General features: G+C 38.8%; 1 protein-coding gene across 1 annotated transcript in view; it reads right to left on the reverse strand.

Annotated features, from left to right (window-relative positions):
• The window catches only part of ankrd50 (ankyrin repeat domain 50), a 52,613-nt gene extending 41,348 nt beyond the window's left edge, over nt 1-11,265 (reverse strand). Inside the window, exon 1 of the mRNA XM_056382627.1 lies at nt 11,093-11,265. The gene's annotated coding sequence lies outside the window, so the exon portion shown is untranslated. The remainder of the gene's footprint in view (nt 1-11,092) is intronic.
• Between the last annotated feature and the right edge of the window lie 2,226 nt (nt 11,266-13,491).

Genomic DNA, 13,491 nt, shown 5'->3' on the forward strand with positions numbered 1-13,491 from the left:
GGATTCACAATTAAGCTTAGCAAGGTTAAATACAATTTAAAAACTATATGTTTTCAGATGTTGTCAGATGTTGTCAGAGCTCCAATATCACGTCTCTGTTATATGTGAAACAGGTTGTCTTTTCTTAAGTCCTTATGAATTCTCCTTCACACCTTTCCTTGACCTCGTGCAGTTTTCTATCGAGGTCAAGGAGAAGTGGTTTGGAAAGGACATTTTTTTGAACACTTCTTCACCGCATGAAACGTATGTCTGTGTCCTTGGCCCGAGTCTGGCCCATATACTTCTGCATCTGGGCAGGTTCTGGCTTTCCAGTTATCTTGCGGGATTTTCTGGGTGTGCGCTCCAGAATTGGCCCAGATGTGGAAGAAGCATCTGACAATCATGCTGTATATGGGCCAGATTCCAGCCATGGAACCAGGTGTTTACTGGGCCAGAAGAAAACAAGCATGTCGGCCCAAGTACGGGCCAGATTTTTGCATAAGATTGGGCATTGTAATTTTTTTAAGGGACAACATACTGACATGATTACAATCAGGAGTCATTTTTAGCCATGCCAGGCCAGCGTGGCTCTGGGGATGGCAGTGTTGGTCCACACTTCACACTTTAGTTTCATAGATATGAATAAACCCTTTAGTCATGGGCCTACAGATGAACGAGCACATTTTTATACCACTCTATACACAGGCACACGCTCACATTATGTGGCCAGTTCTTAGAGAGTGCTCAGCGGTGCTCTCCAATCTGACTGCCATTCCAGTATCAGCAGGAGCCAACTTACAAGCTCACTTGTCCCCACAGAAAAACGCATGTTGCTGTTTATTCCTTTTTTTTCACACCGAGCTTGATGTGCGTATCTACTCCCATCCACGCTCACCAATCTGCCGAATTCACATAATTACAGCAATTTCTTTTGTCTTAGTGCCGACCAAACGCCAACCGATCCAAGTAATCGTCCTCAGGAGGGTGGACCAGCGTGAGTCGCCATGATTATTCCCTCTTTTGTGAATATTCAGAAATATTCTCCACCGTGTTATTATGAGTGTGATGACGCACTTTTGGGTGATTGGGGTTTGGCTTGTGAACACCAGCGTTGCTTTAGAAAATTCGGTTGGACTGGTCCATGTCTCCCTTGTTTTGTGTGTCTTCTTCTTTCTGAGTTTGGCTGCTGCTCCAGAGCGGTGTAGCAAGTAAGGATGGAAGTTACTGTGGTTGTTTTTCCATATTTGACCCAAACCATGCAGAGACGAAGGTTTTTTTAGTTAAATGGTTCACATTAATCAGCTATCTAGCATTAAGGGCACTGTAGAGGTTATATTTGTATTTGGGTTTGTGGTTGTTATTTTTGAACTGAGATTAATATTTGTAATATTCACTAAGATTTAGGAAAATGTCTATGTTTATATAATTCTTAGAGCAGTTTCTGTGCCCATGGAAACCATGTTTAATTAGGCATCTTGGAGCTCATATTTGCTTTGCACAAAAGGCTAATTGGTTAGCTACGGGTAATGTTGTTCTATAAATAAAGGTTCATAATGGGTGTCTCATATTGTTTACAGTGGAAATAAAAATAATGACAAAAAAAGAGGAAGAAAAGGGATAGAGGGAAGGAGATAACATCATAATGTAAGAGAACCACTGCTGTTCCATCTAAATATTCTATGTCCTACTTGGTGCATCATCCCTTCAGTTTTCCATCCAGGTATACGAGCTGTTGTTTCCACATCCAATTCTATATTTAGACGTGCAGGATTGGGGCTGGGTGTTGTCTCAAATTGTTCAACATTGAGAGTTACAAACATGCTTTTTCTAAAATTCTTTCTTTTTTATTTAACCAAAGGTTTAGTAAATAAGCAAATGTAATCTAAAATTGTCAAAAGTATGATTTAACTATTTGACAAAAGAGCAGGTTCAGAAGAGGGTGACCAATGCTCATTCAAAGAGCACTCAGTCTTAATGGCTAAAACAACAAAGCGAAAGGTCCATAAAATGCCCGTGTCATGGAAAACCAAATGAGCAAAATATTTCAATAAGACTCTCAAGATAACAAGGAGTTATAGAAATCACAAAAAGATACATAGAAAAACGTATTTATAAATATATTTCAGAATATTTTTGAAGGGATTTTCAGCATGATAAGAGAACATAATCTCCCTTCAGAATGGAGTTACGGGACGAGCAGATAAATCTCAATACTGGAAAACAACAGACGTTTTTAATGACAGAGATTTTGACTTGTCAGAGTAAATAACAAACCATGTAGGTCACACAAGGAGACTTAAACGCATGTGTGCGTGTGCATACATATGAGAGATGAGTGTGTATGTGTGTCCTGATGTGACACTAAAATGAAGTGAGAAAAAAACAGGGGCGGGGGGGGGGCCTTTATTTTAAAAAATCAGCCACCGCCTCTCAAAATGTCCGTGCACGTCCCTGCTGAGCAAATACGGCGTCATATTCACGGGAACGACTTCTACACAATGACAAGAAAAATCAATATTTCACCGCCCGGAATGATAATGTGGTAATAATGAACAATGAGGATGCTGACCATGATAACTCATGCAACAGCACTTCACTCAGCCTCTGAATGGAGGCTGAGTGGAGGCTGAGTGAAACATAATTGGCAATCATGGAACCTGAAGCTACAGGCCTGTAAGCGCCAATTTATACATGCTGGCACTCCAAGAGTTTTCTTTCTGTGTAGGTGTGCGTACGTGTGAGAACGTATGTGTGTGTGTGTGTATGTGTGTGTGTGTGCTCATGAGTTACAAAGTGTAGAAATAATTCAGATGCATGATCAATTTCGGTTACTGTGGGCGATGAAAAGCTGTGCAAAAACCGATCAAACCTGGCATGTACCTTGGTAGCATTCACAGCTGATTAGTGCGTCCATTTGAATATTTCATTCAAATGATTCGTGGTCACCCAGCAACCAAATACACTGCAAAAAAAAGTTTTTTTATGTAATCGAGTATTTGAAATCTTATTTTCTTGCAACAAGTGAAGAAACCTACAGAGCAGACAGTATGTTTTACACTTAATGAGTTAGCTTAGTTCATTTCTTTCTCTCTATTCTTCTGACACTGTCGCTCATGTCAAGAAAACTCTGGAAGCAAGCTGATTCCTACAGAGCTCAACACATGTCAATTTTGCAAATTTGCATTTCATCCTCTAAAATTATTTAATTTATTTTTTTTATTAGTTTATAAACTGTGTCCTCATTCATTTGTGTGTATGGATTGTTTAATGTGAAAGCACAGATTATAAATTTCTGTGCAGAGAAACCTGTCAGCCTCTGTAGATTTCTATTCAATATAGGTTTGTTTTTGGGTTTGTTTATTTCTCAACAGAAGTTTATCTGATTATGGTCAAAGTGCCAAAATGTTCTTAATAAACTAAATTCAAGTGTGTTTAATTTTGACTTTTTAACTTCGATTCCCTGATGTTTCCTCTTGTAATTATCAGGCTAAAATTTAGATTTGTCCAATACTTTGGTTTATGATCAAACATCTGCAAAGCTAATCGACTTTTTGACCCATCAGCCTCAGCTGTAGTTTGTGATTAGTGCTAATTAGCGAATTATAATGCTAACACTGAGATGGTAAGTATGGTGAACATTAGCATCAGCATGTTAGCATTACCATTGTGGAGACATTAACATGCTGACAATGACATTTATCTTGAAAGTGCTGTGACTGACGGCAGACTCACAGACTCGCAGAGCTGCCTGCACGACTGGACTCTCTTTCCTCCAAGATTAGCGAGTAGAAGCAACATTTTTTAAACGTGGGTAAACCTGCTAATGCAAGACTGCCAGACGGGTGTGCCTTTGTTTTCGGAGAGGACACACACAACTGCAGGGAGTGATGTCATCACATGCACTTACAGAGCACACACACACACAGGCGCCGGTGACGCAGGTTCTGTGAATAAAGAAGTGTAATTTGAGGTTATTTCACTTACGTTGCTATAATACTTCAGGTGTTTTGATCGTTCAAATGATGGCTCTATCTTTAAATAGATCTTCTTTCGGTTTGGTTTCATGTCTGTTTTCAGAACATGTTGCTTCTCTATGATGGCTGTAAAGCCCTGAGCCCTTCGGAGTAAATAGAGATTTTCCTTTCTTCCCTGTCAGATCGGACAGGTCTTCCACTGCTCGGCATCCTCAGGATCATAACACGAGCAGTTGATGGGCGAACCGCGTGATTCAGATGAGTGACCCCTCGGAAAATGAGGGAGCACACTTGGCAGTTTCAAGGCCACTGGGCTGCTCAGTGTTTGAAGGCAGAAAATGATGTTGTGTTTCACAGCAGAGCTTTCCTCAGATCAGCGAGACCCGGTGATAAATATGTCAGGAGTTTGGAAGCATATTTCGGTATTTACTTTAGGGGGGAAACATGATATATCCGCTAATAAGAAAGGAACAAAATTAAACTGTCACGTTTTTTAAAGGACAGTTTGAATTCTTTCCAATTAGCTTATGCTACTTTGACAAATTGCACTGCGTAAACATCCATCTTACATTCATCCATCTTATGCTTTCTCCTAAAATCATATTTTACTTAAAATATGCGTGACATATCGTTCCACTCCAAGTCAAATGCACTTAACTGATAAATGAATGGCAGGATATATGTTATTTTTGATTGTGCATGTCAAAACTTGATTCTATGAAATGAATAAGACTTCACTGAAAAAAAAGCCTCATCCTCTCAGCAGAGCTCTTTCAACAGTTTAAGATTCAGGATAAATACATCAAACTTATTTCTAAGCCTGAATGACTCGGCAAGATAAGGTTTTTTGAATATTCTGTGATCTTACAGTCAATGTGGAAACACCTTCGGGGGCTGCCATGTTGATGTTTTAGAAACGAGTCACTACCGAAGCTATTTTGACTCAAAATCCAGCAACATTCATGAAGGCAAAGAGGCTAATTGTTTTCATGGGAGTCAAAGGTCAAACTGAAGCAAATCCCCAAGGTTACTGGAGGAAGGAGGAGGTCTGGGTGTTCAAAGTGTTTTCTTTGACAATGGTGACTTTGCTTCACTTCTCCTGCCACCACTCAACCATGGCTTCTTTTGCCAGTATTGCCAACATCAAGAACATTCATTTGTGCAGTTTAAAACTTATTATGTGGCGGATCAGAAAATCTTCACAGGTTGTTTTATGTGACAACAACAGTTTCAACAAGAGTGTCTTGATTTTTTATGTCAATTCGTGTATAAAACAAATAAAATTGCATTGGGAAAAGTGGAATCACTGGATTCAAATAACCATAAAACACTTGAGATGTAACATCCTGTTTTCAGGGGACCTATCTCAGCCCACTGGTGCAGCTACATGTTGTGAAGTGAATAAATCAGATGATGAAATAACCCTTATTTTTTTTTCTTTTGTTTTGTGATACAGAGACCGGATCTAACAGTTGATTTATTAAAAGCTTCAGGGACGAACATTTTGATATTTTGTAAGTAAGCTGATGAAGCTGTTTTTACTCAGCGTCTGACATTTTTTATGAAGGTCATGGAACTGATCTGATTTGATGGGAGCCAAAGGTAAAGCTGAACCCACTGAGACAATCCACTGTCAGCACAAAAATAAAGAACGAGAAAAGTTATACAGAAACATACCTGGACTGCTCTCTTGAGTTTTTTTTATTTATTCTGTAAATTTTGATTTCACCACAGAAAACTTCCTCTAGATGCAACAGACTATCAAATAATTGAGCCAAATTGCTTTTATTGACTTTAAATTGTCTATATGGGTCATGAACTCGTGTCTCTCTTCTCGAGGAACTGGTATTTGCTCCTTCGCTATAGGCTTGTCCGGCCCAGCAGACTGGAACTAACAACAACACTCTGAAATATTTATGTCCCTGGAGAGAGTGTGTGGGTCTGTGTGTCTGTGTTGTATGTGTGTGTGGGGAAGTGGCACAAAATAACATCCAAGCTAAAGTGTGGACTGCATTAAAGCAAAGGTTCTTCCCTGTGTGCCTGCAGGCTTTTTCCTTCTATGTCACTGTCAATGATACCTTGACATCCCTTAACTTCTGAGCTTGTCATGTACACTAATCAGGATTCCCTGCAGACTTCGGCGTTCAACCATGAAAAGATGGGATTTTCTTTCTGCTATGTTACTTATTGGTTTAAAGTTCCAATATTTTACACTTTTCTGGTGTTTTATTTGAAGTGTTGATCGATAAGAAGATATTTATTTGGTTGTAAGAACCAAAAACCATCTCAGTGTGGTTTTACATCTCCTCTCTCAGGCTTCTCTCTGGAGCTCTAGTGACAACAGGTTGGTGAGCCAATCAGAAGAGAGGAGGCTCTGAGCATCTCTCATGATTTGTTGTGACATCACAAAGTTGCAGAAGTTCCGACAGCTCGTTTTAAGACACAGTTTTTAAATACACGCTTTGTGCATTTGTGGATTGCACAGTATTAATATAGAAACCAGACCTGCTTTATAATGAAAAAAGACATGGACATCTCACTTTCTACAATATGGGACCTTTTAGTTTGGAGAAACTGCAAGTCTTTTAGTCTTCATGAGTCACAGTTACAATTTCAGAGGTCATTTTGATTAAGAAAGTTAATTCCTCAAAGGATAATTCTGACTTATTACAACTTGTGTCTTATTTTTTCACTTCACAACTCAAGCACACAAGCAGCCAGGTTGTAAACAAACCAAAGAGGAAGTGCAACAGTTTTCTTGTTGTGTACAACAAAAGTTTGTGCTAATTAACATTATTAATTAGTATCACCGGCTAAACATCAGCATGTTAACATTGTCACGCTCTACGGCTTCATTTCTGATATTCTATTGCCCTACCCTGAATGTCACTACTGAGTGCAAGCCACCAAATACTAAAATAAATCCCCAAAAGTAAAGAATGAATTAATGATTTAATAATTGAATGAATGAATGTGTTAGTCCATCGTCTTCATCACCAAAAGCAAATTAAGACAAGCACCTCAGCTGCTGCGAGGTAATGCTATCACTACAGTTTCCCTTCTCAAATTCAACACAAAATGTTCATTGTAAATTCATAACCCCTTTTGAATAATTGATTCTAAACCAACAGTGAAAGGCGTCTTAGAGTTACATGTCATCTCCAGAAATCTAGGACATGGCAATCGAATCGTGAACACTGTAAAACAGTTCATGGAGCTCTGTGCATCATTAATGACAAATGTGCTGAAGGAGAAGATGACAGAGGTGAGCGAGGTATGTGATGTCTGTTCCTCTACCTGTCTACAGGAGTGAATTTAAAAATATCACCCTGTTGTGTTTCTGTTACATAACCACCGCAGAACAAGTTACAGGCATCAGTCTTCATTCCCTTTCTCTTCTTTTCTAAATCCTGAGGTTCAGTGTTTTTGTTCCAAATGCTTTTTACTTGGTTGCCCAAAGGTTCTGACCCGCTAAGCACTCCGTGAAATGAAATGGCAGCTTCTTTGTATGTGGGCAATGGCACAACACAGTTATTTGCTTTTTTTTTTTTAAATCTTACTTCAGGAAGGTAGATGTGGAAATTGTCTGGGTTTGGAAGCAAAGAGTGAGCAAATGCATGCAAACATGATGTGGTTATTCATTTAATGATTGTGTGGGGCCTTTGTAAAGTAGCACAGCGGTCTCAAACTTAAATAATCTCCAATTTGTATAAATTTGTACAAAATGTATATATATATATACACACACACTCTGCTATGGGTACAGCTTGTCCTCCCCTCTCTTAGTACCTAACACACTGTGCTGTATTTTTAATAGAGTAACGCCACTTGAGACTGCATTCATTGAGAATGGCAACTTTCTCTGTGCAGATGAGACATTAAACTCGACTGAAAATAATCAATTGTCCACGAATCCTGAAAGAGTCCTGAAGGTCAATCACAGAACACTACCTGCCCAGCATAAAATGGCAGACAGACACAGTTAGTAGCAGTTAGGTTGTTTACCTCCGGATTTGGTAGAGACCAAAAAACAGAGTTCAGACAAACAAGTCGGAAATTAACAATAATGTGGAAATGTATTGTAAGCAACACATTCACTATATCAACTTTTTCAAGGTAATAAAATGTCAGTGTTGCGTGTACAGTTTGTTTACGCTGCCCCCAGGTGGCTAAACAGGGGAGGGCTAGTTGGTTAGCATGCTAACCTCAGTGGCAGAAAAGACGTAATAGAGACGAGAGTTAACATTGGCGTTGCTTACCACGGCTGGAGACGGCTCTTGGTGAGTAAAGGAATGAAGGTTGATGCCGAACTCGCAATGTTTGTTCTAGACTGGTAAATAAACAGCTGTCAATGCTAACGTTGGCTATGTAGCAACAGTAAAATTTACATATATACTTTATATACTATATACCATATACTTTTATACCACTTTATGTAATTTCATACGTAAATGTTTTGTCAGATATGAAACACAGAGATTTCCAGCGTCAATTCCAGGTTTGGACAAACTGCGGCCCAACTTTACAGACACCAAAAATATATAGTGCAAAAATAAGTAAACACAAATTAAATAAACATAATTGTAAAATGCAGTGGTATGCCTTAATGATTCCCTTGTTTTGTTTTCCATCATAATAAAAACGAACTGGTTGGTGTGTAATTGCAAACAGAGACAGAACAGCTAAGCCACTGTGTTCTGCTCTAAAATATAATAATACCAAAACTGGCTGCTTATGATGTTCGGTGGAGAAAAATGCTTAATTAAATGGGATTCTGTGAAATTCAACAAATGAAATTTTCTTTTTGATGCCCATTTCTAACATTTGTTAACCTCCACTCAACATTTCCTCCTGTGTTTAGCTCCGCTATGTGCTTTTACGACCACGATACTGGTTGTTTAAAGGACACACACTCAGCTGAAGCTGCAATTTGTGTTTGCGGTGGCCATAAAGTCAATTAGAGCGAGGTTTCACCAGCCGCTCCTGTTTGTTGTACTTCCTCTTTTGGACAAGGAGATTCTTTCTGATCCGATGCATAAAGAATGAATTATCATGAGATCTGAATCAGAGAGGAGTTTGCATGTTGTTTATTTTAACCAGCTTGATACCATCGATGTCAGAGTATTCAGAGTATTTGAAATTTGACACCTTTCCACTGTCCAACAATTCATCTGGTTTCATTGTTAGCTTTCAAAAGTAGTTCAACCAACCATGTTGTTTCCCTTGTTGGCGAAATTTTCTAACACTGTTGAAACAAGAGAATAAGGCAGACACATTGACATTACAGGTATTACATATATTAGTTTTAATAGTATTAGTAATAGTAATAAGTTGATTTATATCGGAGACAGGTAAAATAAAATGCAGGTAAAAATGTAGGACTGAATATATTTAGATTAATTAATAGCTTCATCCAAAAGGCATAATGTGGATTAAAAGTAATGTAATATACCCCAGATTCTCTTTTTTTTATTATTATTATTTTATTTAGTTTGCTATTCTGCTATTCTGCATTTTCTGCTATATATATGTTTTCTGCTTCTGGCTGCTCCACCGCTCCATATCAAAGATAAAGATGTAGAAATGACCAAGGGAAGACTCTTGCATTCCCATTTGCTGATGTTACAAAAGCCTGATTCTGCTGCTCTGGTCAAGGCTGCTGATAACAGGGGCTTTTTTTTTTCGGGGGGTTTGCTCTGCAGTGACCTTGCAACAAATGGCTCAATTATCCTGAGGTACCAGCAGACTTCATGCATTCTTTGGTTAACCCCTTGCTGTCACACACAGTCACACACACACTCACTCAAGTGTTCAGTGGCCAAGGAGTTCAGAGGTCACTGCACTCTTTACTTTTCTCCTCTCTTTTCCACTTGGACTAATTTGTTTGACTTAATGACCACTGCCTTGCAGGAGAAGTCAACTTGCACAAAGTTATATGAAGGGCAGCTGAAGTCAGGTGCAGTAAAACATCCCCATAATGCCAACTTAACTGTATAGAAGCCATAAAATGCATCATAAAGACTCTTTGCAATGAAAAAACTTGGATTAAACATGGATCTCTTTATACTATGGAGGCTCGTTTTGCTTCTACGACAGTCAGGGACAGTGAAAACCATTGTCTCAGATTCTCTTGCTGTTGAAAGTCCCTTCTTTTTTCTGGGTCACTGCAATATATAACTGCTGTTTTTCACCGGTTGTTTACTGTAATCACGGTAATCTAGTGTGTTAAAGATGATACTGCTGTTAGACTCATTGTAAATAACATAAGAGTATCAGCTAAATGCTTTAACTGCAAATGTAAACACATGGAAATGAGGGCTAAAAGAGGCAACTAAACCATTTTTATTCCATTTGCATAATGAGGAAAGCGATCTTAAGTAAATATGCAACACACAGGCAGCTGGAAAAGTGAAATTAATCTCATTCCATTCCTCACAGAGTCGAATTTAATGATAAAATTAGAAGATGTTTTTCAGAGTCACTGTTGCGACCCACCCATGAGCTCTAGTTTTTGAAAGGGTTGCCAAGAAGTTAACAAGAAAAAAAAAATTAACAAACATGTCTTCTCTGCAACCCCCTAAATTCAACATCTGCTTTTAAAGATACTTCAGTCAATCTATTTTATTTAAGATAAAATTAACTATAAGTGATATCAGTAATATCATATCATATCAGAGACTTAAAGACATCTTCACTTGCAATTGAACGCGACTGGCACCTCACTGCGCACTGAAAGTTCATGTTTACCAACTTTAAGTCATAGTTTCTTCATATGGTTTTCAACAGCCCTACCTCCACACTTTGTCTCAGCACTGAGCCGATGCTGGAGAGTCTCAAATATACAGTCAATCGTCAAACTACAGTAACAGTGTAACTTAAGTGACCTCATCCATCAACATGATGCCGGTCAATCACGTTCAATCTCGCATATGTCACGTCACTGTCGCTCAGGACACTTGCTGTCCACATACAGAGTGCAAGCACGTGCACAAGCAACAGGAGGCTGACTGCAGTTCACTTAACGGCCACCGGTGTCATTAATAACAAGGCTTTTCTGAACGGTACCTATAGAACCGAGAGTCATCAATTCAATTCCACAAATGCGGCATTTAAGAGAACGAGAAAACACGAGCGTTTACCTGGAAGCAGAACGGACACGAGAACAGGGACCGGACGCCTTGACAAACATACAAACGATCCGCATCACTCGCAGGAAGCTCTGCTCCCTGTCTTCCCCTCTCTCCCTCTGCGCGCGCCTCCGCGCTCCTTCAATGCGTTTCAGAGACGACTGCTCTGTCAACGTTTGTAAAGGTGGCGGTTGACAGCGTGTCACTTCCTGCCCCATCCACGACACATATGCAGTTATCGCTTGAAGTGGGCTCTACGCCGAACCAGGTGCTGAGAATAGTTGTGTTTCGTAGGACTGGTTTTCTTTGGGTGTATTGACATTAACTCCTTTTCCTCTTTGCCACTATGGGCCTTTTATACCAACTAACTGCTCATCCTGTGCAGGTCAAAAAAAAAAATCCCTGCAGTTTAAAAAAAAGGATGTGAATTAAAATTTTTGGTGACAATTCTTTTTTGTTTTTTTTAACGAGAACATAGTCTGTCTTCCTTCATTGTTGTCTTGGTGCTGGGATGAGAGAAATACAATAGAATAAGTAGAGGATACACAAAAGAGGCTGTTTAGGGACATTGCAGGCCCACAGCCACCTACACCCAGCTTTTATTCTCACTGTTATTTATTTATTTTTTATCCAAATACACAGTTTGAATTGTTTAATGTTGCAGGTTTAGTTCCGGTTGAGAGAGTGGGTGTGTTTACTGCTCCGAAGAAGCCAGAATTATTCTCTGTTCCTTAATTTGTCTCCAAAGATACTTGACTGGATTTTTTTCCAATGTGTCTAACTGCATTATTACAAAACAGAAAAGTTAATTATCAACCAAAGGGATAAAGAATAATTACCATATAGGTCATTTTTTACTGATATGACCCATAGGAGTGTCTCTTGAAATAGCACCCCTACGGCCCCTTGGTTGTCATGGTTACAGTAATAAACAGCAGCAGTAATAAATTATCGTGGCTTGGTAAGGTTTAGGCACAGAAACTACTTGGTTAGGTTTAGGCAACATACATCTTCAAGATTACTCAATCTTTGTTGTCATGGTTACAATAATAAAATAATGACAACGTGGTTAACTTTAAGATAATCTATCTATCTATCTATCTATCTATCTATCCAAAGGTGGCCCAAGTTACAGGACATATAATCATTAAATGTATTTTAAGTATAGAAAATGTTGATTAGCTGCGCTTTAAGTCTATGTATATAATTCTTTTCATAAACCAGCATGCATGCTATTTGATGAATGTATGAATGTAACAGAGAGGAGCATGTTTCTGAGAAAAAGTGGTATCCTGCCTATTAGTGTGGGTCATTGAGTTCTGTCTGAAGTATATTCCTAATAATCATGTTGAATGTGGGACATCATTGTGGCACAAACATACTACAGTCATTTACATTTTACCCATCTGGGTTTTATACAATGCCTTTCCTTGTGTGTACAGTTTGAGGCAACAATGCTGTATTCAGAGACACAGAGAGCCTGCGGGGGCTTTTCTATAGCTTGTTTATTTTCTCTTGGTCAGTGGCACCAGCCACCGACACTGGCCTGCTGAGCGGTGGACACACAGTGGTATTGAGATGCTTCTTATATAAAGATTGCTTCTTGTTAAATCGTGCAAAAAAAAAAGCTGATTCTTGTTAGAGGAGAGAAAAACGTCCCTTGAGCTGAAGGGCGCTCACAGAGTGGCCCACATGAAGAGCTGAAGAAATGCCAAGCCAGCTATGAATTTAAGTGATGGATGTTTTTGGTTTTGAGTTGAGCTAGAATAAGGACTAAATATCTTCTGTAGCTTTTTGTTTGGTCTCTTTGACCTCTGGCTATTAAAGAGAGCTCAGTAGATTAAACTTTATATTTGAGGCTAAGGGCATTTCATCAGCTTCCACGTGCACATGAAAAATCTTGTGTTTATTGTGCTACACTGAGGGTCACTTGACTCATATATATGCCTTTATTTTCTTTATTTTAAGTGGCTGTCTCGTGCTTTAACAGTATGTGCACAAGCATTAGGTGCCAGAATACACATTTCTGCAACTGCATAGGGTGATGCTAAGATTTGTCTGACTTTACAGGCCAGTAGCTAAAGTTTACAGTATTCAACTAGTTAACCGTGTCTACTGTATATATGCTTTAAACTTGTTTTTTATTTTTTTTATAGATTTCAATCAGAAAATGTAATTAAATAAGTTTAATTTATTTCCTTCCCTCAAGAACATTCAAACATGGAAGCATCTGGAAACATCTCACCACTTGTAATTTAGGCCTCCATGTGAAACTCCTTTTTGTGTTGGTTAATAAAACTGTTTTTTTTGGGGGGGTTTTTTCACCACAAACAGTCCATATGAAAGGGACAGGAACAACTGCATCCCCAGTTCTATGTAGTAAGAGTTTGTGGTGGTAATAAAAGTGCTAA

Source organism: Seriola aureovittata, chromosome 8 (assembly GCF_021018895.1).
Source record: "Seriola aureovittata isolate HTS-2021-v1 ecotype China chromosome 8, ASM2101889v1, whole genome shotgun sequence".
Classification (NCBI taxonomy): Eukaryota; Metazoa; Chordata; class Actinopteri; order Carangiformes; family Carangidae; genus Seriola; species Seriola aureovittata.